The sequence below is a fragment of the Pelmatolapia mariae genome, linkage group LG23 (genome assembly GCF_036321145.2).
Source record: "Pelmatolapia mariae isolate MD_Pm_ZW linkage group LG23, Pm_UMD_F_2, whole genome shotgun sequence".
Classification (NCBI taxonomy): domain Eukaryota; kingdom Metazoa; phylum Chordata; class Actinopteri; order Cichliformes; family Cichlidae; genus Pelmatolapia; species Pelmatolapia mariae.
Window position 1 is genome coordinate 38,405,462 of NC_086246.1, and position 23,497 is coordinate 38,428,958.

Genomic DNA, 23,497 nt, shown 5'->3' on the forward strand with positions numbered 1-23,497 from the left:
TCTGTGCGGGTAGCAAAGTCGGTAAAAACTTGTAAGTCCTAGTTTGGGTCTTCACTGCTCGCAGAGAATTAACAATTAAAGAAGGTGATCCAACACGAAACTCAAATCAAACAGTGCAGTCGGAGTTGTCCACAACCACGCCCAGTTTCACAAATAAACAAAAAACTTGCAGCAGCCATACTGTTCATAGACAGGAGGGAAAACTGAAAACTTCCCAAAAACTGAAATTGTAATAGATTTATCACGCCAAAGCTGCCTCTAAGTCATTTTGGGAAGGTCCAGAGCCTTTATATATAGCATATGCCAAGCAGACTCAGTGGGAGATAAATAGCCTTAGAATTTAACATCTACAGTTTAAAGAGACACACAGGTCAGTATCCTCGCTATTGTCTCTAAACATTAAGATCCATAAAAAAATTTTTTATCCACAGAGGACACATGAAACAAGCAAAGCTGGCAGTTCTGAAGAGCAGCACGCTCTCATTTCACAAGTTGGCCTAAATTTTCCAGAAAGACCACACAGTTAAAACCTGTAAAAACACTGAATTAAGAGAAAAAGTTTCACATTATGTTTCACCAAGTTAAAAACAAATCCAGCAAAGCTGCTTCTAACACAAACATTTATCTTTCAGATCAGTGTCTAAAAAGCACCATTAAAAATTTGATCCTGCATTTACAAAAGTCACTCCTGTTTGTATAAATTCACACTGAAAACCAAAACGCACACAGCGGTTGATAAACAAAATTAAATAATGTATTGCGCATCTATGTTTTAAAGATGGCATCAAAAGTCAATGCGTATTTTGTCTAAACAATTTGAAATTTAGACGGTCAAATACACAAACTAACGAAAATGTGCGTAGGTGTCAGGCTTAACCCCAAGGAAAGAGTTCGCTGGCTCTTCTCAACCTTTATACCTCTTCCCTCACCCTCAGAGACAGACAAAAAAACACTTCATCTCCCCATTTCTCGAGATACACGGCGTCTTAAAGTCTGAAACAGTCAACAAAGCCGCAAATTCGGCTTAACTAACCCTATAAAATCTGCTTGTAAAAAACACACACGCAATTTGCCGTTTCAGGTCGACTGTTTAGTGTTAGGATGAAAAGATAAAGTGATTCCACGCTTGTATAAAATCCGCACTGAAATATCACTTTATTAAGAGATAAACCTGAGCGCCCAGTAGGAGACACAGGTGCGCTGTGGGGTGCTGATGGCCGGAGGTGTGACTTTTCGGATGAGTGGACGCGCGTGCATGAGTGTGCATATTGAATAACATATTTTAACCATGATTTAATTATGACCTGCTTCATCACGTGTCTAAAACATATTTTGTTTGAAAAGACATGCAGTACTAATGGTTCTAGTGTTAGTTAGAACTAAAAATGGTACTAAGAATTATGCTGTAACAGTTTTTTGTGTGTTTGTTTTTTAATAAAAGTTTAAATAAGTGGATTATGATGGGGGGTTTCTTGGAACTATTCCTCCTCTTGGGGGTTCTTTCTGTCCGTAAAAAATAAGTTTCAGAATCTTTGGATTCATCAGATCTTCAATTCAAATTAATTCAATTCAGTTTTATTTATGTAGCACCAAATCTCAGTAACAGTTGCCTTCAGGTGCTTTATATTCTCCATTGAAAACTCTACAATAATACAAGAAAACTTCAACAATCAGTGGAACAGTGGGAAGCACTGGAATGTTTCAAGTTTTATAATGAACCCTATCAAACATTAGAAATATCACATAGATATCCACTAAAAGATTTTGATAGTAGTGTCCTCGTATTTTAGAAATGTTGAATTTTGTCTCACAGTCTTTCGAGCGAGAGTGTGAGCAACATGATTAAATGCCAGCGCCACTATAGTGCCCAGAAGACTGTTCACAAAGCTGAGGGATCTAGGACTCAACAGCCGTCTATGTGCATGGGTGTTGGACTTCCTCACTGGCAGAACTCAGGTGGTGAGGGTGGGTAGATGCGTCTCTAACAGCATCACCATCAACACAGGAGAACCACAGGGATTTGTCCTGTCGCCACTGCTCTACTCCTTCTACACTTCAGACTGTGTGGCCACCAACGGCTCCAAGACCATTGTGAAGTTTGCTGACGACACAGTGGTGTTGGGTGCCATCTCCAACACACACTGAGGCGGCCTACATGGACGAAGTGAAGAATCTGGCATCATGGTGCCGGGACAACCAGCTCCAGCTGAACGTTGGCAAGACCAATGAGCTGGTGGTGGACTTCAGAAGGAGTCAGCACAGAGAATACAAGCCCATTATCATCAGTGGAGCTCCAGTGGAGAGAGTGCAGTCCTTCAAGTATCTCGGTGTCCACATCCCTTCAGACCTGACATGGTCTGCCCACATTCAGGTCCAGACCAAAAAAGCTAGGCAGCGCTTGTATTACCTCCGAACTGAGGAGGTTCAGGGGCTCGCCAGAGATTCAAAATGACCTGCATAAGGCTCTTGAACATCAGTATGACCAATTGCTTTAAAATGATCACTACACTGTACAACCTCATTAGTTCCCAGAACCTAAATTATGCAAACTTGTTGCCTCAAACTAAGTAAAGCTTACTTAATGTGACCAAGTGGTCGGCGGGGCTATAAAAGAAATAATAATAATAAAATGACAACGCCACCTAGGGGAATTTCACCCCCAGGAAATATATTTAAGAAAAATAGATAAAAGGAATAAAAAGAGGCTGCACAGATTCAAGGATGCACACTGAGGCAGGTTGGCTCCAATATTAACTTGGAACTTGGCTGTGGGCGGGTGGGTGCAGGGGGGCTCAGCCCCAGTGCATCGGCCCAACTAGGGGGCTCTCTAACTGGTGGGGAGGCTGTTATATCTTTGCAGGTGGTCTCCTCTCTACAGGAGCTCACTTTGCAGGTGGGGGAGAGATATAGGAGAGGTAGAGAATGAACTCAACCTGGGTGTCTATTGTCTTGTGTAGTTTGGGAGATGATTGGATGATGGGGTGGGTGCAGTTTTCTCTGCGGTGGAGTCGGGTGGGCTGCCCCGGACTCTGTAGGGCTGGGCGGTGCTGCTGCTGTGGGCCCCAGTCCGGATGGGCCTGGGCCCCCTTGCCCTGGTGGGTTCCAGAGTGTGGGGGTGCCTACTGGGGTCAGCGGGGGAGCTGGCCCCAGGGAGGGGCCGCTTGCCCCTCCCTTTCTTCCCTCCCCATCCTCAGCTACCTCCCTCTTCCCGCTCTACCACACCCACCCACACACGCAGGGCTTGGGGTGCTGATATGTCACCAGGGTGCAGGGGAGGCACTCCCCCTCTGTCCCCTTCTGGCCGCCTGTGCCTCAATTTTATTCTGCAACCTAGACATCCACATTACTCACACTCTCACATAACACATACATATAGGGCCTTGGGGGTGGGCACGTTTTACAGCATCCAGAGGCTGGTCGGTGTATTCCAACCCACCTCTGGCGCTGGTGCCCTACCCTCAATTTTAATGCATATAGACACTGAGGGTTTTCGGGAGGAGCCGTGCTGCTCTCTGGCAGGAAGCACCATGCCCTCCTGTGTTTTAAATGCACTTTAGAACAGCACACAGCAACACTACATATGAGCGGGCGGAGGGAGGTTTGGGGTCTTCACTCACCCCGGTTCTGTTAGCTGTCAGGGCTGGGGGGCTGGGAGGAGGTGATGGCCGTCAGATTGGGGTCTGGGATGCGGGGCCTCCCTGCTACTGCAGATAAGGAGGCGGTCTGCTTGCCTCCACCCCAGAGAGAAGGGTTACACCTCCTGGGTCTAGGTGCGGCTTGCCCCTCTGGGGGCGGGGGTACCTGGGATATAGAGTATGTTTGGGGAGTGTGATTGTTTGGGGAGTGTGATTGTGTGTGCAGTGTCTATTTGTGTCTGTCTACACGTTGGGTAAGTGCCGAGTATTTGGTTGTGTATATGGGGGTGGGAATGCACGTTTGAGTCTGCGTGCGCCTGTTCGTCTGTGTCTATATGTCAGGTTGGGTCTTAGACTCGACCTCTCTGGGAACATCTCAGGCCCTCCAAATTACGGCCTATCTCCCCTCACCACACTCCCTGCCAGTGGCTGATGCCCTCAGACATTTGTGTACTGGTGGTTCTTGTCGACTGGGGCTGGGTGCTCATGTATGTACGGGCTCACTCCTGGTGGCCGATTGGCGGGGCCTGGCACCTGTGGCCCAGCTGGGCCCCTTCCGGGGGGTGGGTTGCCCTCAGGCCTCTGGGCCTGAAGCTCGGTCCTCTCTGGCGCAGCTGGCTGCCGGCAGAGCCCGCAGGCACGCCACTGCAACCCCCTCTGGCCTCTGCTCCGTGGCTGCTGGGTGACCTCTCATTTGGGGCCTTACTCAGCTCTTCCCAGGAGGGTGGCATGGTTGCCCCACTTTGGTGGTCCTCCTTGGGTCCTCGTACTCTGGGGCCTCTGGATGTCTGGGGCCTAGATCTCCTCCATACCTGCTTCATGCCCTGGGGGACGGGGCTATGGCTCCCCACACTGCCTAGCAGACCGTTACATGGAGAAACCTTTGGAATACAAGCATGCTTATCCACACAGGTGTACACACGGGTGTTCACAGACACAAACTACACCTTTCTTGGCTGCTACCTCAAAGCACACTGTGCGCTGTCTATCTTGCGTGTTGCACAATAACATTTAATATTTAGTATCTACTGTTATCTACTGCTAGCTAGTTTATTGTGATGGTGTTGTATTTATTATGTTGCTCTTTTTTGTTTGTTTGTTTTCTCTTCTGTTTTTTTCCCTCCATACAGGTGATCCAGGTGTTTTGTTTGTTTTTTCTTTCTTTCTTCTCCCCTTTCTCACCATCTCTTCTCTCCTCTATTTTTCTTTCTCTCCCTCTTTCTTTCATTCTTTCTCCCTGTCCTATCCCCCAGTCATGTCTGTCCCGAATGTAACAACCGAAAATAAAATAAATACATAATTATAATAAAGGTCAATCAAATGGACCAATATGGCAAGGCCATGATGATCCACTTGGTAAAGTAAATCTGCTTGGCATCTCTCTTGGCCTTAAGACAGCAATTCTGATGGCTAAAGATCCAAACGGGACAGGGGGAAAAAAAGAACAAAAAAAAAACAAGAATGGAACTTGGACTTACCAGCAGTCGTGGACCCAAAAGAAAAATCACAAAAAGAAAAATCACTGCAGCCCACCCGGTGCTGTACAAAAGAAAGTGTGAAAACGACCCACCGCCTGAGGTCCCAGGGCCACTGGCACGTCCTCCGTTCACTGAAATAAAACACAGAAAAATACGTTAAAAGAATAAAAGGACACTGAGCGTCTGGCTCGCTACAGATCATAAAAAAACTAAAACACACTTCAATAACTTTAATAAAAGAAATTGCGTGCGCGCGCGCGCACACACACACACACACACACACAGGAAGGCTTATGCCCCACAGGTCAAACTACCACTCGTGCTGTAGTAGTTGTCCAAGCCTCAATCGCAAGCTGGTCTGGCTCCCCACAGGCTGAGACCAGCAACGGAGGCAATTTAAAATTCCCGGCAAAACACTCGGGCAGAGAATCACTTCAGCCCGATCACAGAAGCGTGGGTACAAGCAGGGGCGGAGCAGGGGGGGTGGCTTACTGGGCTTAAGCCCGGGTTGTTCTTTCAGAAGCCCGGGGTCTTTTGGAGTGTAATTTTTTCATAGTTAGATGCCTGGCTGACAACTGTATGAAACAAAAACTACACACAATATTTGAAGCACATAGTGTACACTGTGGGAATTTACGACTGTGCGTGAATCCCCCCTAATATCGGTATGATCCCAGCTCAGGCACTAAGCGACTGAGCGAGGGGGCGGGGCAGCTGCTGCCTGCGAGTGCGCTGTTGGAGAAACGGAGCGAGGCAGACAGAGGAGAGCTTATGTTTGACCAGGTACCAAAGCAAATCATTCGTACTGCACAGATAATGTAAATATGACGGTATATCACGAAAGATTGATATCAAACTGATCACTTGACCAATATTACGTTACTCGCTCTTCAAGTGAATCAACAAATGGCGAAATGAAAAGCCGATCAACAACAATGCTGTTTCTTTAGAGAGTCTTAGCTTACATGTGTGTTTATTTCATATTTTCCGTTCTTAGCCTCCCCAACTAAATCGGTTTCAGTTATGTACTGAAATATAAGAATGGACATTAGAGGGTTCTTTCAAAGAAAAAAAACTCAGGTAAATGTTATTTTATATATTATGCTTTGTATGTTGTTCAGTATATTTCTATGCAAAACAAGAGGGATTTCAATACAAAGCAGTATATTCACATTTGTAACCAGATATTTACATACACTTTAGGGAGAAAACATAAAACATTTTTACTGTACAACATCAATTTAGAGTAAACTTGAAATATCTTTTGAATTAGTTAAATGTCAGAATAAAGAGAGAGAGAGATCTGTCTATTTATTATCACTTTCATCAAATGTAGGAGTACATATACACTAAGTTTATTGTTAATTAATAAGAAAACTGCAGACGATTCCATTCTGACCTGAAGAAGCTTCTGATAGGTTAGTAGAGTCCATGTGAGTAAAAACACAGAGCCTGTTTCTTTGACATGGGAAAAATCAAGAGATGTCAACCAAAACACCAGGAAAAGAATTGTGGATCTCCATAAGTGTGGCTCAAGTTTGAATACATTTTGGGTGTGATTTGCAATTAAGAAATACAGAAAATTTCTCTCTTTACTCTTAAATTTAACAAATATAAATTAAACATTTAGTCTAATTTGAGGTTTTATCTTAAATAAGTGTTTGTTTTTTTTATCTGAAGAGCATGTAAATATCTGGTTTCAACTGTATATTTGATGATGTTGGTGTTTGGTTTGATTGTCAGCACAAAGAGGGAGAGAGAAGGTGAGAGAGGGAGATGGAGAGGAGAATGAGGACAGAAGAGAAATGGAACAAGAACCAGGTGAGACAGACATGTTAGTCAAATGGTTGTTTGCCAAAACATCAGAACACGTATCTCGTACCTAGTGTATCTTTTTAGGTTTGTTATTTTTCAAATTCTATATTTATTAAGTTATGCAGACTTATTTGCACAACAAGGCTAATTAGTTATATAAACATTTCTGAATCTAAATAGAGTACTTTGGTAGAATTAAAAATAATATGGCACAAACTTGTAACTCACAAAGACAAATACAGAGGGATCATTAATTAGTAATGATTCTCTTTCTGATCATTCAGAGAGGCCAGGGGAAATCAGGAAAGCAAGAGAAAACCAAAACACAACAGCATCACAGCAGGAAGCAGCAGGTGAATCGCTAAGGACAGCTGAAGGAGGTTTACTGGAAGGAGCAGCAGGAGATGATTTAGGAACTCTAGAAAGTGGTCCAAGACAAAATGTCCTCCCACAATATCCGCTGAGCCAGTTTGGAGGGCAGCAGAGGGCGTTCAATAAGAGTTGGTTTGAACAGTTTACATGGCTGGAGTATTCTGTTGTGAGGAACTTGGCTTTCTGTTTTTCATGTCGCATTTTTGGGAAGCAGAATACTTTAACAAATGATGGCCTCAGTCATTCAGGGTTCTGCAATTGGAAGAGGGCTTTAAATGCCTTTAGGGAGCACGAAAAGAGTTCCAGCCATTCGTCTTCTATGATCTGCTGGCACAGCTTTAAGACCACAAAAAACCAAGGTGACGTTGTTGAGCAACTTAGATCAGCAAGCGCAGCAGAGATTTCAGAGAGACGACAGTATCTCCACAGGATCTTAGCTGTAACAAGTTTCCTTGGAAAACAAGGAATACCATTCCGTGGCCACGATGAGCAGGAATCCACCAGTCATAATCAAGGCCCCATAAATCAACTTCCTTGAGTGCATGAAGCTGCTGAAAACATTTGATCCATTTTTGAAAAATTACAGTCCTGTCTCACATACTACCTATCTGTCTCATTTTTCACAAAATGAGATGATAACCAGTATTTCACATGAAATAACTGGAAATATAGTTAAAGAGATGAAGGAAGCTAAGATGTACTCTGTTATGGCTGATGAGGCTAGAGATGGGCACACGGAGCAGCTTGCAGTGTGTGTACGTTTTGTGTCATGTAAAGGCCATGTCAAAGAATATTTTCTTGGTCTACGGAAACTAGAAAGGTTTGATGCACAGTGCATTACAGACACTATTGAGGAGCTGTTGCAGTATCACACGCTCAGTGACTTACTTTGTGTTGCTCAATCTTATGATGGGGCATCTGTCATGAGTGGTCCTGTGGGTGGTGTGCAGGCCCGTTTTAGACAGAGACACCCTGAAGCAGTATATGTGCACTGCTATGCACATGAGCGCAACCTTGTCCTTTGCCATACATGCAAGGCTATTCCAGCTGCTTCTGACTTCTTTGGACTTTTGGAAAATGTCTACACATTTTTTAACACCTCCCTGGTAAACCACACAAAGTTTGAGGAACTGCAAAAGGACCTTGGACTGTTTGCATCTGAGCTTGTTCAGCTCTCTAACACAAGATGGGCCTGGTCAAGTAAATTCCATCAAAGCCCTTCTCAACAACATTTCTGCAGTTTTAGCAACTCTCGAAGCCACAAACACTCCTATTGCTAAAGGGATCTTGTCCAAGCTGTCAAAACCCAAGACTGTGTACATGTTAATCATGTTCTCACAGCTGCTTGGCATCACTGAAGGCCTGCACCGCTACCTGCAGGGAGAAAGGCTAGACATGGGCAAAGCTGTGGAGTACAAGATGTCGGTAGTTGATACACTATGTAAACTGCGCACAGAGGCTGCTGCTGAGGAAATATTTGAGAAGGCCATGGACATTTGTGGAAGCTACAACATCCAGATTCCTCAGGGGGCACGACACAAACAGAAAAGACTCGAAGGATTTGTACTTGAGTCCAGCTGTGGTGCAACACCAAATCTCACAAGCTCAGCAGAGTTTAGGTACGAGATATTCTTTCCTTGTTTGGACCGAATGTTGCAGGAGCTAGCAGACAGATTTTCTGGGGCAGGACAGAAAATAATGGAGGGCATTCAGGCATGCAATCCATCCTCCCCAGCATTCCTTTCCGAAGATGCCTTAAAACCCATTGCGGCACACTACCATGCGACGATAAAGCCTGAAGAACTTGTTGTGGCAAAAAACTTCATGAAAAGAAAAATGGAAAAAGAGGACATTTGCGACATCACAACTGCCTTCCACTTGCTTGACGAGGACATGTTCCCAACTCTGAAGGTCATCTTTAGAATTGCACTAACCATTCCTGTCAGTAGCTGCAGCTGTGAGCGCTCTTTTAGTGCCTTGCGTCGTCTCCACATGTGGCTAAGGAGAACCATGGGACAAGAGAGGCTGAATGATTTGGCCATATTATCTATTGAAAAGGAGTACCTGGATAATGTTGACCCTGAAAATGTCATTGATCGGTTTGCAAAACTCAAGCCTCGAAGATACAATCTAATGTTACCACAATAAAGAGGTGTTGTCAGTGTAGTGCAGATCTGTGATGATTTTCAGTGCTACTGTCATCTAGTTTTGATTTTGGTTCTTTGTTGGTTAAGTCCTAAAGTAGTCCTGATTTTGAACTGTTAATCTACTGTTTTCATTCCGGATCAGTTCTGGGTGTGGTTGAAATGGGGTTTAGTCCCCGTATCTTGAAACAGCCCTAATTTCATTCTGCCTTGCTGTTTAAGTAAAAAACTATTTTTAAGCTGCATATGTGATATTTTTTTCTCATATTAAGTTTTTTTTAAAGCTTACAACACATCCTAATAAATCTTCAACTTCACAGCAGTTTTTTTTGTCATTTCCTACCCCCCCGCGTATTACCCTTTAGGGCTAAGCCCTGGGTGTATACAATGTCTGGCTCCGCCTCTGGGTACAAGCAACAGTCCAGAATAAAATAGAATAAAACCAGGCGAACCAGGAAAAGGTAGGCCTACTTAATAAAGGTCTCACGACAAGATAAGACAAGATAGACAAGACAAGACAGCAGGCTCCACCGAGGAGTCCTCACAACAGCGGCTGGGAAGGCGTTTCACTCTTCCGATTTAGGTTGGGCGATTTGCCACGGAGAGGTGAATACAGCAATCAAACCCCCAGGACCGGAGGCGCTATATTCTCACTGGTGGGGATAACATGAGCACCTCTCTCCGCAACGCCGGAATAAAACAAACTGCCGCGCTGTAGCTGTCATATGATCTATTCTTGCTGATCAGTCCGTCGCAGTGTGCCAGCATTTACTGCTGCTTTGCGCCGAATGCACGGGAGGAATGATCCAGAAAAACACCGGCTTAGCTTTATACGGGCTAACGCCACCCTGCAATCAATATGCAGGTGGGTTCCCAATTGCAATTTTTCACACCAACCTATTCATCAACCAAAGACCAAGACAGACTTTTAATTCATTTGAAAGCCTGATGCTTAGCCTTGCCCACCCCAGATGTAAAACTCAAAAACCAGTCTTATTTGTTATCATCTATCGTCCACCTGGGCCTTAAACAGAGTTTCTGTCTGATTTCTCAGACTTTTTATCTGATTTAGTGCTCAGATAAAATAATTATTGTGGGTGATTCTGCCAGGGGAATTCCCATGATGCATTGAGTTTTTCCTTTCCAGTCACCTTTCTCACTCACTATGTGTTAATAGACCTCTCTGCATTGAATCATACCTGTTATTAATCTCGGTCTCTCTTCCACAGCATGTCTTTATCCTGTTTTCCTTCTGTCACCCCAACCGGTTGCAACAGATGGCCCCGCCCCTCCCTGAGCCTGGTTCTGCCGGAGGTTTCTTCCTGTTAAAAGGGAGTTTTTCCTTCCCACTGTTGCCAAAGTGCTTGCTCATAGGGGGTCATATGATTCTTGGGTTTTTCTCTGTATCTACTGTACAATACAAAGCGCCTTGAGGGGACTGCTGTTGTGATTTGGCGCTATATAAATAAAATTGAATTGAATTGTTTTGCATTCAAACACAGAAGCTTGGTATATTGTAATATTTTAAGGATGACTTGTTTCCAGTCCAGGCATTATTGCCTGAATGACTGTCATGGATTAAGGTGATCCAAGTGCAGAAGAAGTCTTTAACTTCCCTCAAGTATGGTGCCAAAGGATGTGGGTTGGAGATGCAATGAGCTTGAACCTGCAGTGACCATCTTCACTGACCACACCATCTGTGACAGAGGACGCATCTCTCCTGGTGTCCTGCAAGCAAACAATCCAATTTTTTAGATCACCAACTTATTTGCTTTCTTAAAACGTTGTTTTCTGCATTTGCCATTTGGTTTTGTGAGGAAGCAAAGCTCAGGAAGAAGTGTGGCTGAGCTGTTATATTGTACCGACGTGTGAGAAGGATGAACAGGGATACCTGCAGCAATCCAAGCCTCCTCAGGTTAGTCAAAGTTGCAGAACACCATAGGACTGAGACAGCTGGGGCATGAACTTAAACGGAAGAAAAAGAGAATTTCTTCCCTATAATTATCACTTTTTAAAATTCTGGTTCTGGAAAAGAAATGCAAAGATCTGAAAACAAATTTGCGATTGACAGAATGATACGGGAGCAGAAAAATAAACACGTGGAACTCCTGACTCCCCTTCAAGCGGAAAATAGGAAACTGAAACAAGAAACAGGCCCTGAAGCACAAACTAAGCCAGGCAATAGATGGAAAAAACAAAAAATCAAACCCTGAAAGAACTGAAGCAAAAAGACAACCGAAAAAAACACGAATTCATGGGCCAAGAGAAACTAAGGGAAGAGAGGATAAACTATGAATAAAGAATAACAGAATATGTAGTTGAGGCTGACACATTTCTTTACTGTCGAGAGAAACTTAAAGTTGTTTAATAAGAAAAGGCAAATTTCGTGCTGTGAACTTCAAAAATGGAAAAAACAAGCCAAGGAAGATTAAACAGAAAAGGGCACTAGCAGAGAAATATGCAGTGCTGAAGAAAAATAATGAACTCTCGGACCTGCTTTTGGAAAGGGACCGTGTGTGTGTGTAAAAATGTGTTAAACCTTAATAAAAAGGTTATTTTTAAATACACTAGTGCCTTTGTAACAATGCAGGGCAGTGAGGATGGGAGTAGTTGGAGGCTGCATGTCCCATTGGACACTGGATTAATTAAAATAGTTGTTTATTTTATTTATAAACTTCACTATTTCATTAATTATTTCATGGTTTCTTTGCATCCCAAGTTTGATTCATCTGTAGTACTCACCCATCGGTATATGTTCTCTGTGTTTGCTTACATTAAAAATACCAGTACTGATGACCAGAGCATATTGTCATGGTCCTGGGTCGGTGACCCAGTGTTTTTGGTTTTGTATTTTTACTTTTGATATTGTTATGTATTATAACTGTTGTGTTTTGGTTTCCCAGGGTTTAGTTTGTGCTCTCTCTGTTTGGTGTCATCCCTGCCTGTATATCCCCTCTTGTGTAGTCTCTGTGTTTAGTCCAAGTCTCTGAGTCTGTCTTTGCGTGTGTGTGTGTTTCCTGTTTTACTTTGAAGGTCCCTGTCTGATCTCAGTGTGTTCTGTTTACGTTTCCCCTGTCCCATCATGTCTGATTACTCCCAGCTGTGCCCTCCTTCTGTGTCTCATTCCCTCGTTATCCTTCTGTGTATTTATACCTTGTTTCTGCCTCTGTTAGTTGCTGGTTCGTCTGCATATCTGCCTCCGTCGTCTCTGGTTGTCGCTCCCTGCATCTGGTTTGTTTCTGTTAGTTTTCCCAGTTTAGGTTTTGCTTAGTTTTCATGCTCACCCTCGCCATTTCTGTTTGTATCATCATCTGATGAATAAACTCACTTGCATCTGAGCTGCCTGCTTAAAGGGTCCTTTTAGTGATAGTGAGATCAAGCCTTGTGATGAACTGAAGCTTTCCATCCAACTGGTCGACTCATGGTTTGAAGCATTGTGATGATTCATTGGCTCTACTGCGCCATCAAATGGACGATTGAAGTCAAATAGGTTCAATGATTATAATGACGTGATGTGTAAATCTTTAAACTTAATAAATAAATTGTTTTCATGGTTATTTATCCCGAATATTGTCTCACTATGTCCTGATACAAAAGACAAAGTGGAAACTATCAGGACAGTTTTGGTATGATTGTGTAACTGTGTAATAATGGTTATGTACATCTGAATAATGACACAAACTAGTGTGTGGTGCTTCACTTTTATTTTTATTTTTTGTAATTAGTCTTTATTTGTTTTTAACATTTATACAAACAAAAACAAAACAGCAAACCAAACGACAACAGAAAAAGAAACAAAAGCAAAAAAAACAAAAAAACAAAACAAAAACAAAAAGACAGCTTCCAATCCCATGGTTAATTCAACTTTGCATTTTGGATCTACTTTCAATACTTACTATCAGTACACACACAAAAGAAGGACAATACAATCAAATTCTTACGTTATTCCGTTACTGAGTGCCTACACAAACATGCAACACAGCAAGCATAAAATTTAACTAAAGATAATTGTCCTGACCAAATAAATTTCAACCATCTCCGCCAAAAACACGTCCCCATGATTTGTCAAAACCCTCCCTATCGTCATTAATCCTCGCCAGGAATTTTTCATACGACACCATTTTCAGCATATTTTCTTTCCACCTATTATATTCTGGAGGAGATGGTTCCTTCCATACACTGAGAATAACTCGGGCCGCTGCAATCGCCCCCACCTTTATAACCACAAAATCATATTTTGAAACCCCCGGCAACACCGACCGATCCCCTAATAAGCACAGTCTTGGTGACAAGGGTATTATTAAACCAATCCACCTTCCTATTTTGTCCAATACTTTTTGCCAGAAGGGATAAACTTTCCCACATTCCCAAATAGCATGCATAAATGTCCCTGGATCTGAATTACATTTCCAGCATATATTACTGGGACTGATTCCCATTCTATAAAGTTTGGACGGAGTGAAGTACCATCTGTGTATTAATTTGTACTGAGTAAATTTACCCCTGGCCTCTCTTATATATTTATCAGATAATGACAAAATTCTGCACCAATCTTCTTTAGAAATTGCACAACTCAAATCTCTCTGCCATATAACCCGCAAGTTTTCACATATCTCTTTTTTTTGATTGTTAAACAGTTTGTAGAAAACAGCTGCTCTATGTGCTGTACTGGACAATTCTAAAAACTCCACCACCATATTTGTGTTTTGAGTAAATTTTCCTTTGGTAATACAATCCCTTATTTGTAAATATTTCCAAAAATTATTTTCTCCTATCAAACCATATTTTTGGGTTATTTCAGCGAATGACATAAACACTCCCCCTGAGTAAAGATCACTTATCTTGTGTATGCCTTTGACAAGCCATTCCTTCCAGAACACCATTTTTCTCCCAATCTGTACAGCAGTGTTGTTCCATAGCGAGGTATAAGGTTGTCTTAAATGAGAGGCTCCACACATCTTGTGCACCTCTACCCAGACAGCTTTAGAGTACGCGAGCACTGGGTTATTATGAAAGTCTTGTCCATTAATTGCTGAGCCCTGTGAGAGGACATCCAAGGGTGTGAAAGGGCTCACTAGTTCCTGTTCGATCTTCATCCAGCTCAGCTCAGAGTCCGAACCTGTCCAGTGCTTGGCCAGTCTTGACATTTCAAAAGCTAAATTATACAACTTCACATTTGGGAGGGCCATTCCCCCAATGTCTTTAGCGGCCCACATTTTCTTTATATTCACTCTTGGCTTCTTGTTATTCCACAAAAAATCCTTAATTAGTTTCTCAAATTGACTAAATATGTGTAAATAAATTCTTACAGGTAACATCATGGAAACATAATTGAACTGTGGGGCCACCATCATTTTAATCACATTAATTTTACCCCATAGTGTAAGATTCAATTTACCCCATTTATCCAGATTTGTTTTTATCTTTAGGAGAAGAGGTTCCATATTTGAAAGCATAATATCCTCCAGTTTGGGGTTTAATAATATTCCTAAATACTTCATACCTGAAGGTAAATACTTAAAATTGAATGGAGTAATGCATCTAGAATGACATGATGCTGATAGTGGCATGCCTTCCGATTTGTCCCAGTTTATCTTATAACCTGACAACCTTGAAAATGACTCAACACATGTGAGTAGTGCTGGTAGAGACTGCATGGGATCCGTTAATACTGCTAAGATGTCATCAGCATATAAAAAATAACTTGTGCTCCATACCCCCTGCATGAACACCTCTGATGTCCCTGTTAGCTCGAATAGTTAAGGCCAGTGGTTCTAAAAATATTGTGAAAAGCAGCGGGGACAAAGAACACCCCTGCCGGGTCCCACGAGTGAGATGGAAAAACTCTGACACCAATCCATTTGTCAAAACTGCTGCCCTTGGACTTGCATATATAGTTTTGACCCAGTTACAAAATCCAGGCCCAAACCCGAACCTTGCAAGGGTTGTCATAAGGAAGCCCCATTCTACCCGATCAAAAGCCTTCTCAGCATCCAGCGAGAAGGCCGCAACCGGAGCTAGACTAGATTTGCTTTTGTGCATGAGATGAATAAGTCTTCTAATGTTATCACCTGAAGACCTATTCTTAATAAAACCAACCTGATCACCATTGATGATATCTGGTAATATTTGATCCAAGCGAAAGGCCAAAACCTTTGTCAAAATTTTGCAATCGACGCCTAAAAGGCTTACTGGCCGATAATTTGATGGGTCCGATAGATCCCTATCCTTTTTAGGAATAATGGAGATTAGTGCCTCATTAAATGTACTCGGTAAGGAGCCTATTTCTAGTGCCTCAAGATAAACTTTATGCAAGACTGGAGCTAAAATATCAATATAATTCTTATAATACTCAATTGGGAAGCCATCCAAGCCTGGCGATTTTCCATTTTTCATTGATGAGATCGCAGCTCTGACCTCTTCTTCAGTTATAGGTGCATCCAGTCTTGTTTTCTGTTCCTCAGAAAGAGTAGGTAAGTGTAGACCTGAAAAAAAAAAGTCTTCACCTCCCCCTCATTAACTGCACCAGCAGAAGTATACAAATCTTGATAGAAAGATTTGAAAATTGAGTTTATTTGATTTGATGAGGTTACCACTTGGCTGTCTTTCTTAATCATAGATATATTATTTAAATTATCTTGCTTCTTCAGTTGCCTTGCCAATAATCTACCATTCTTTTCGCCACCTTCATAAAATGTTGTTTTAAGCCTAAATAAGGCATATTCTGCCTTTTTGTTATAAATGTCATTCAGCTGGTATTTTAATTTACATATAGTCTGGTATTTATAATTTGAGTAATGTCTTGCTAAATCCTTCTCCAATTCTCGTATTTCTTTATCTAAGGTTATTTCCCGTTCTAAGTCACTTTTCTTAACTTTTGTTGCATATGCAATTATCTTTCCTCTTATATATACTTTAGACGCTTCCCAAACTGTGGCTACTTTATCTGTGGAACCTATATTGATTTCGAAGAAAATTTTAAGATCCTTTGTTAACTCCTCACTAAAACCTTTGTTCTGCAACAACATCGTGTTAAGCCTCCAGCGACCCCTCTTTGTTCTATCTGTGTTTAAATCAATTTGCAACTCTACTGTGGCATGATCACTAATGGCAATGACACCAATCTCACAGTCTACAACTGAATCGACCAAAGACTTTGATATTAAGACTAAATCTATCCTTGAATATGTTTTATGACAATTGGAGTAAAATGTATATTCCCTTGAACTAGGATTAACTAACCTCCAAATGTCTACTAGGCAAAGATCCTCTGTCAGTAAATGAACAGCTTCTCTGTCCCTGGGTGTAGACCTACCCCTGGGTTTGCTCTTATCAATTATCCCATCCATCACCTGGTTGAAATCTCCGGCCAGTACTACCTGCCCCTCATGATCCCCTATTATCTTATTAATTCTGTGAAAAAAATCTGGCTCTTCTTTATTAGGTGCATAAATATTACACAAAACTGTTCGAACCCCATTGATTAAGGCTTCCAAGCATATAATGCGCCCTTCTTTATCATTATATTTTTTCAGCAACACAAAGCTTAAGTTTTTATTAATAAGGATCAAAACACCATTTCGTTTACTTGAATATGAACTATGAAAAACGGAGCCCACCCAGTCTCGTTTTAACTTTTTTGCCTCTTCTTCCCCAGCAATGTGGGATTCCTGAATAAACGCTATATCTGTGTTTTTAGATTTTAAGTATGTTAGAACCTTCCTCCTTTTAATTGGGTCCCCACATCCTTTTATGTTCCACGATATTATTTTAGTATACCTGTTCATCGCTTTCTAATAGAAATAGGATAAGGACACACCTTGTGCGCTTTACAACACAACACAAATATATACATAGGTACTCAGTATTACAAAACCCATATGGTCCTATCATACTAGCTGTCTTGAAAAAAAGAAAAAAAAAAGAAAAAAACAAAACAAAACAAACCTGAACAAAATAAACACCTTTATCTAAGCGCCCCCTCCCTCCCCCAATCCTAACACTAAACAGTCCTTGGTCCGTGAGACACGCTAATCGTCCGACAGCAGCACAGCCACAGCAACCCCATTATGCCCATTGTTTATTTGTTACCTCATTTTAAAGTTCACACACACTTCTCCGATCTGTTACATTATGTCCCGCACTCCTCTAAGTCGACTCCTGCAGAAACTTCTCGGCCTCCTTCCCGTCTTTGAATGCTTTCTTTTGACCGTTCCACGTAAAAATAAGCGTTGCAGGATACACCAGCCTATGCTTCACTTGTAGCTCTCAGAGACGCTTCTTCACCGGGTTGAATGCCTTCCTCTTCTCCGCCAGCTCTCTTGTAACATCTTCAAAGAAGGAAAGCTTGGCGCCTTGCCAGTCGACTCCACGCTTCTCTCTGGCCACCCGTAGTACTTTCTCCCTAGCAGATGAACGTAAAAAGCGGACATGTATCGCCCTGGGAGGCTCGTTAGATTCCGGCATTGGTACAGGAGAACGATGCGCACGTTCAATTTCAAATTCACTTCCAGAAAGCTCAAGTGCTTTGGCCAGAATCTCCGTCACATATTTGTCCACGTTCCCGGGTTCCTCCACACCTTCTTTGAGTCCAATAATCCGTACATTGTTTCTCCTACTACGGTTTTCAAGGTCCTCCACTCGTGACCACGTCTCCAACTTTTTCTGGAATTTGTCCACTTTTGCCTCGGTAAGCACGCTGGCATCTTCCATGACTGATATACGTTGTTCCGCCTCTCCTAACCTCACTTTTATATCTTCCATGGAATCTTTTAGTTCTTTAGTCGCTTCTTTAATAGTGGTGACATCTTTTGCTACGACCTGAAGAGTAGCATTCATTTTCTTAATTTCCTCAAAAATGTCCTTTTTGCTCTCACTCCCCATATATTCCTCCACTGCTGCTACAGAGGAGGCATCAGATGCAGGTGTATTTTCCGGCGACTCCAGAGCAAGGCTAATGCTAGCTTGCTTCTTCCTCGTGGTAGCTCCCTTAAAAAAGTTTGCTTTGTTATTACCTGCCATTTTCCGAGCACGATAACTCTTGAAAAACTTCAAAGTCGACAAAGGGGTGTCCAATTTATAACTACAACTGGAGTGTATATTTCCAAAGTTAGAACATTAATCAACAGGCTTTAGGAGCGCCTCTAGTGTGCGGCCATCTTCCTCGGCGGTCCCACGTGACACCTCCCACATACTACACAATCTTGTATGTTAGCAGTACCGGTGCTTCACTTTTTAATAAACTAAAAGACAGAAATTAATTATAAGATCGGTGGTGTTATTTATTTATATTATGGTACTTATCATTTGTGATATTTATGACTGTGTGCATACTTTATTAGGAGAGGTGAGATCTAAATGTTGCCAGACAAGGGAAAATCTTCTCTTCCTTGCTGGTTCCATCGAAGAAATGTTCACGTATGTAACTGGGACGTAATCCAATTCCACAACACAATGTGATGGGGGAATCAGCTGTGTTTTGCTGCCAAATTTATTTCGAACCTGGTGCGAACCGGCGAGCCAGTTGAGAAGGGTCTGGCTGCAGCCACTGTGGAGCTCCACAGTAACCGGAAACACTTGACCTCCACAGTAGCCGGAAGCACGTGAAACACGCATGGATACCGTGGAATTCTTGCAAGTGGATCGCAAAGGTTGGGACAGAGTCTTTATTAAATAAATTTGCCGTTAGTAATTTCATAATTCCAGGAATCGTCTAGTTTTCTTACAATGATCATGTTGCCACTTTTTTGCGTTACAACAACATTCGTTCTTATTTTAATTTTTTTTTCATCGTGCTCCATGGTAGAGAAACACACAGATATGCTTTTTCCTGGGCCTGGTTTAAGTAAGAGAGCTGGATTAAATATAAAAAAAAAACACATTTTGCATTAGAATATGATTTATTGTTGGCGTCAGAGATGCAAAATAATGAATACTTCAATACTGTACTTAAGTAGAATTTTCTGGTATCTTTACTTTACTGCTGTACTTTTTTGTGCCTACTGTATACTTCTTTATACTTCTACTTCTCACATTTTAGCACGCGTATCTGTACTTTGTGATCCGTACATTTGTAAATCAGCCCTCCGCACGCGTGCTTTGGACGCAAGATTACTTCAAAATTTTGTACATAAATTATATTTTAGACCCTGTACTTCTTACTTCCACTTGACTACAAAGTCGAGTCAATGCTTATACTTTTATTTGATTATTTTTAAACAGAGGTATCTAAACTGTAGTAAGGAACGTGTGTACTTTTGACACCTTTGGTTAGCGTCAACACTATAAATTTCGTCACAAACAGATTTATGTATTTATCAATACTTCTATTCATTATTCTATTCTGTACAGTTTTTTTACTGCCCAGATTTTAGTTAGCCCCTGTTCAATTGACTGTTATATGTCAATAGAAACATATCTCTAAAATTAAAGTGTCTTGTAAAATATTTGGTTTTTTTTTCAAGAATTTGCTTCCCAAATCTATTACATGCCAACTGTAAATTGTCATTTCTGCAAAAACCTTAACTTAAATGTGTATATGGTGTTTATCTGTTTTTCTCTCTGTTTTAGATGCACATATCAATCTGGAATTCGGGTTTAAAGCCAGAATTGCAGCAATGCAACACGTGTTGCAGAGGACTCTTTCACTGCCCTCTGTGCCCCACTTTCAGCCCTACTGCCAGGGCAAAGATTGAGGAGTATCTAAGTGTGCATATAAAAAAATGCTTTGCATTTCAACGGTATGTTTGTATTAAATATACTTTATAGTTATAAATATGCACTTTTTTAAGCACTACTGCAGTATCTTTGTTGAATTAAAAGTTGCTGTTGACATTGTACAGTTCAGTGCATTCATCTGCAACAAAAATAGTGTTTTTATAAAATATATTTTTATTTGCTTTTCACCACTTTTCTTGACATAACTTTTGTGATCCACACCATTTTGCTTTCATTATTGAGGTTGGCTTGGATGTGTTTGTTAACATGTACAATCTGATTGTTAGATAAATTGCATTCTATACAACTACATTTAAATTACATGTAGTTGTTGTTGTTTGTTTGTTTTTATCTCTTACAGATAAAATGATATGCCGGTGCAGGCTGCCTTGTAGGACAACAGGTCATGTTCCTAAGGCCTGTAGTTACAGTTGGTGTTATTAGCAATAAACATTTCACACCCATCATGATGATGTCTGTTAACTTGTGAATGTAACTGTCTTGAAAAAAAGGAATCTTGCAGTGAAGATCATTCCCGGGCAGTGGTCAGAAAAAAAGAGTTTTGACTTGAAGGTATGTGCTAGTTTAAGTATATGGTGAATAATATGAATTACGCTAGTCTTTTTTTAAGGGATTTTATTAACGAGCCTTTATTTTCAATGTAATACAGGGTTTTCCAAGCCAAGACTATGGAGTTGACTGTGGGATCTTCATGCTGATGGTAATTTTTCTCTTCTCTTCTTGAGATTCATACAGAAGCTAATTTAAGCTTCTAAAAAAATGACATTTTTATTTTTTCTTCCAAATAGTCTGCTCTGTACGTGGCACTGGATGCACCATTTGACTATACTATAGTAAGTATTCTATTTACTTTCACAGCAATGGAGTCTTGAATCTTTTGAAAGTTGTTAAATATGTTTCATATTAATATTTTACAGTCAGACATGCCCTACTTGCGTAAATGGTGGTGCTTGCTGTTGATGGAGAACTTTGATCTCAGGAGGTATTTATATTTTGACTTCTGTTCCATGTTGTGTCAAAGTTTGCACACCTTAATAATATCAAAATTTTCTGTTAAGCTCTGGCAAGCTATTTGCACACTGGAGAGAGGAAGCCAAAGCTGTGCTTGAAGGACAACCATTTTCAGACTGAAAAAGCGCAAGTTCCAGGAAGTCAGTCAGGTCAGTATTCACTTTAAACAGTAGTGTAATTACATGGTTAGTGACATTTGAATAACTGTTAAAAAACTGTTCTGCAACAGAGAAATAGCTATGTTTTTATCCCCATTTGCCTGACACAGGAGCCAGCAGTTGTTGAAGATCTGCATCCTGCTGTGCAGTGGGTTGTCCAAAATAAGGCACTTTTCCGTGGACATGTAACAATGCCAAAATATCTGTCCTTAAATCAAGGGGACCAGCAGAGGGTCTTAAGAGACATGTCAGAGGAAGAAGACACTGGAGCAAGGGACTTGTTCCTCTTTGTTTTTCAGTTTGCAGAGGACATGGAGCTCTTTTTGAAAGCATGTGCTGATGAGCAGGGACTAAGGGTCAGTGCTATGTTTGACATGTAATGGACAAATGAAGGCACTGGCTGTGTTTCTTTGTTTGTTTGTTTAATATGTCGTTGTTGTTGTTGTTGTTTTTTGTTTTGTTTTGCATAGTACAAAATTCCAATTAAACTTATTTCAAAATGTTGTTCACTTGATTCTTTGTCCATACTTATAATAAAGGATTACAGTGTAACAGCATTAAATGTAAATGTAACAGTATTTTTTTATACTTGTAATTTCAAAATAAAAAGCTTATTGTTGATATTAACAGTAAAGAATTGTAATCAATAATATTTTTATACATTTTAAACATTAACGCTCTGGGATCTATCCTGGCCATTTGTGGCCACTTCACTTATTCTTTTTTTTTTTTTTTTTTTTGACTACTGCACTGCAGTGGACCAAAAGAATGACTCAGGTTTGATCTTAAGGATCTAATAGTTGTGTGTGTTGTGCATGACATTGCCACACAAATATGTATTTGCGAGATAGAGTCGAATAAATTATGACGCATCAAATATTACACAGGCTGCAGTGAATTTCTGTTGATACAGACTATTGAGCTTTGAGTTTCCCAGTCAAACTTAGCTTTGAAGCACATGCTAAAAACACTTTTACTCTTGTACATTTCATAACAAGACACCATAGCCAAAATATATATTAATAAAAAATTCAAAGCTGCAGCACATACAGCAACAAACACTGTTAGTAAATGTGTCCTGGAGTTTATGCAGGTGCAGAAAGTGCTGCTGCTGTAAGTAAGCCTAACAGCTTCCAGATCACTTATTTTTCTGGAAAGATGGTAGGAAGGGCATTACTGCTCATTTCTACAATCTCCCAGATCTTGGAATACAATGCCTTTGTCCCATGAAACCACTTCACAGTACTAGGAGTCCACTAAAACCTATAAAGAGAGTGATCCTGGAAGAAATGGGGCACACACTAGTGACCTCAACAATTGCAAGACAGCCTTGTCCCCGATGCTCAGATGGGAAAAAAAGGAAGTTTCATGAAAACATTAGGACTTTATCACCGTTTTATCTGAAAAGTTAATGGTAATATATAATCTAACTGGCTATGAAGAGTAAAAAATTTAGATACAATTTTGATTTTGATGAAAAGGACTGGTGCTATTTTAAAGAGTCACGTCGGTAAAAGTAGATAAATGTTTTAAGAAATATACATTTTATAGCATTTTGTGAACATACACAAAAAGTGGCCATTTTTGGCAACAAACAAGCTAGAGAGTTATATATTTTTTACTCTCCTTGAACAAAAATAACAGTGCATAATAATCAGTGTTGATGTTAATCAATTAGATGTCCCAGACTCTACTATTAATAATACAGCAGTCCCTCGTTTATCGCAGGAGTTATGTTCTAAAAATACCCCGCGGTTGGCGAAATCCATAAAGTAGCCAACTTTATTTTTTACAATTATTATAGATGTTAAGACTGCAAAACCCCTCACTACATGCTTTATATCTCTTATGTTTCTGGACGCTACATCCAGATGAACAGATTCAACTTTTGGAGATTCAACTTTTGGAGATGACTTTCCTGGATGATTGAGAATGCATCAAGACGTTACATGCTTTATACAGTTTTCTCAGACAGGCATGAACATTTTCACACTTTTCTCTTTTGTTCAAACACTCTTAGAGTTCAAACCTTCGTAGAAACATAAGTCCAGTATTATGCAATGAAACCAAAAGGTGCCTTTGGCGGTGCAAAACGTATCGTCGGCATTGTTGTGTTTGTTTGGGAGAAAACTTAGAAACATACAGTA

At 40.9% G+C, this 23,497-nt stretch overlaps 1 long non-coding RNA gene across 1 annotated transcript; it reads left to right on the forward strand.

Moving 5' to 3' along the window:
* Positions 1-20,569: 20,569 nt before the first annotated feature.
* Positions 20,570-21,298, forward strand: LOC134620281 (uncharacterized). The gene is made up of 5 exons (XR_010092099.1): positions 20,570-20,733; positions 20,831-20,881; positions 20,970-21,014; positions 21,099-21,163; positions 21,240-21,298. It is a non-coding gene; the product is annotated as an uncharacterized LOC134620281 (long non-coding RNA).
* The last annotated feature ends 2,199 nt before the right edge of the window (positions 21,299-23,497 follow it).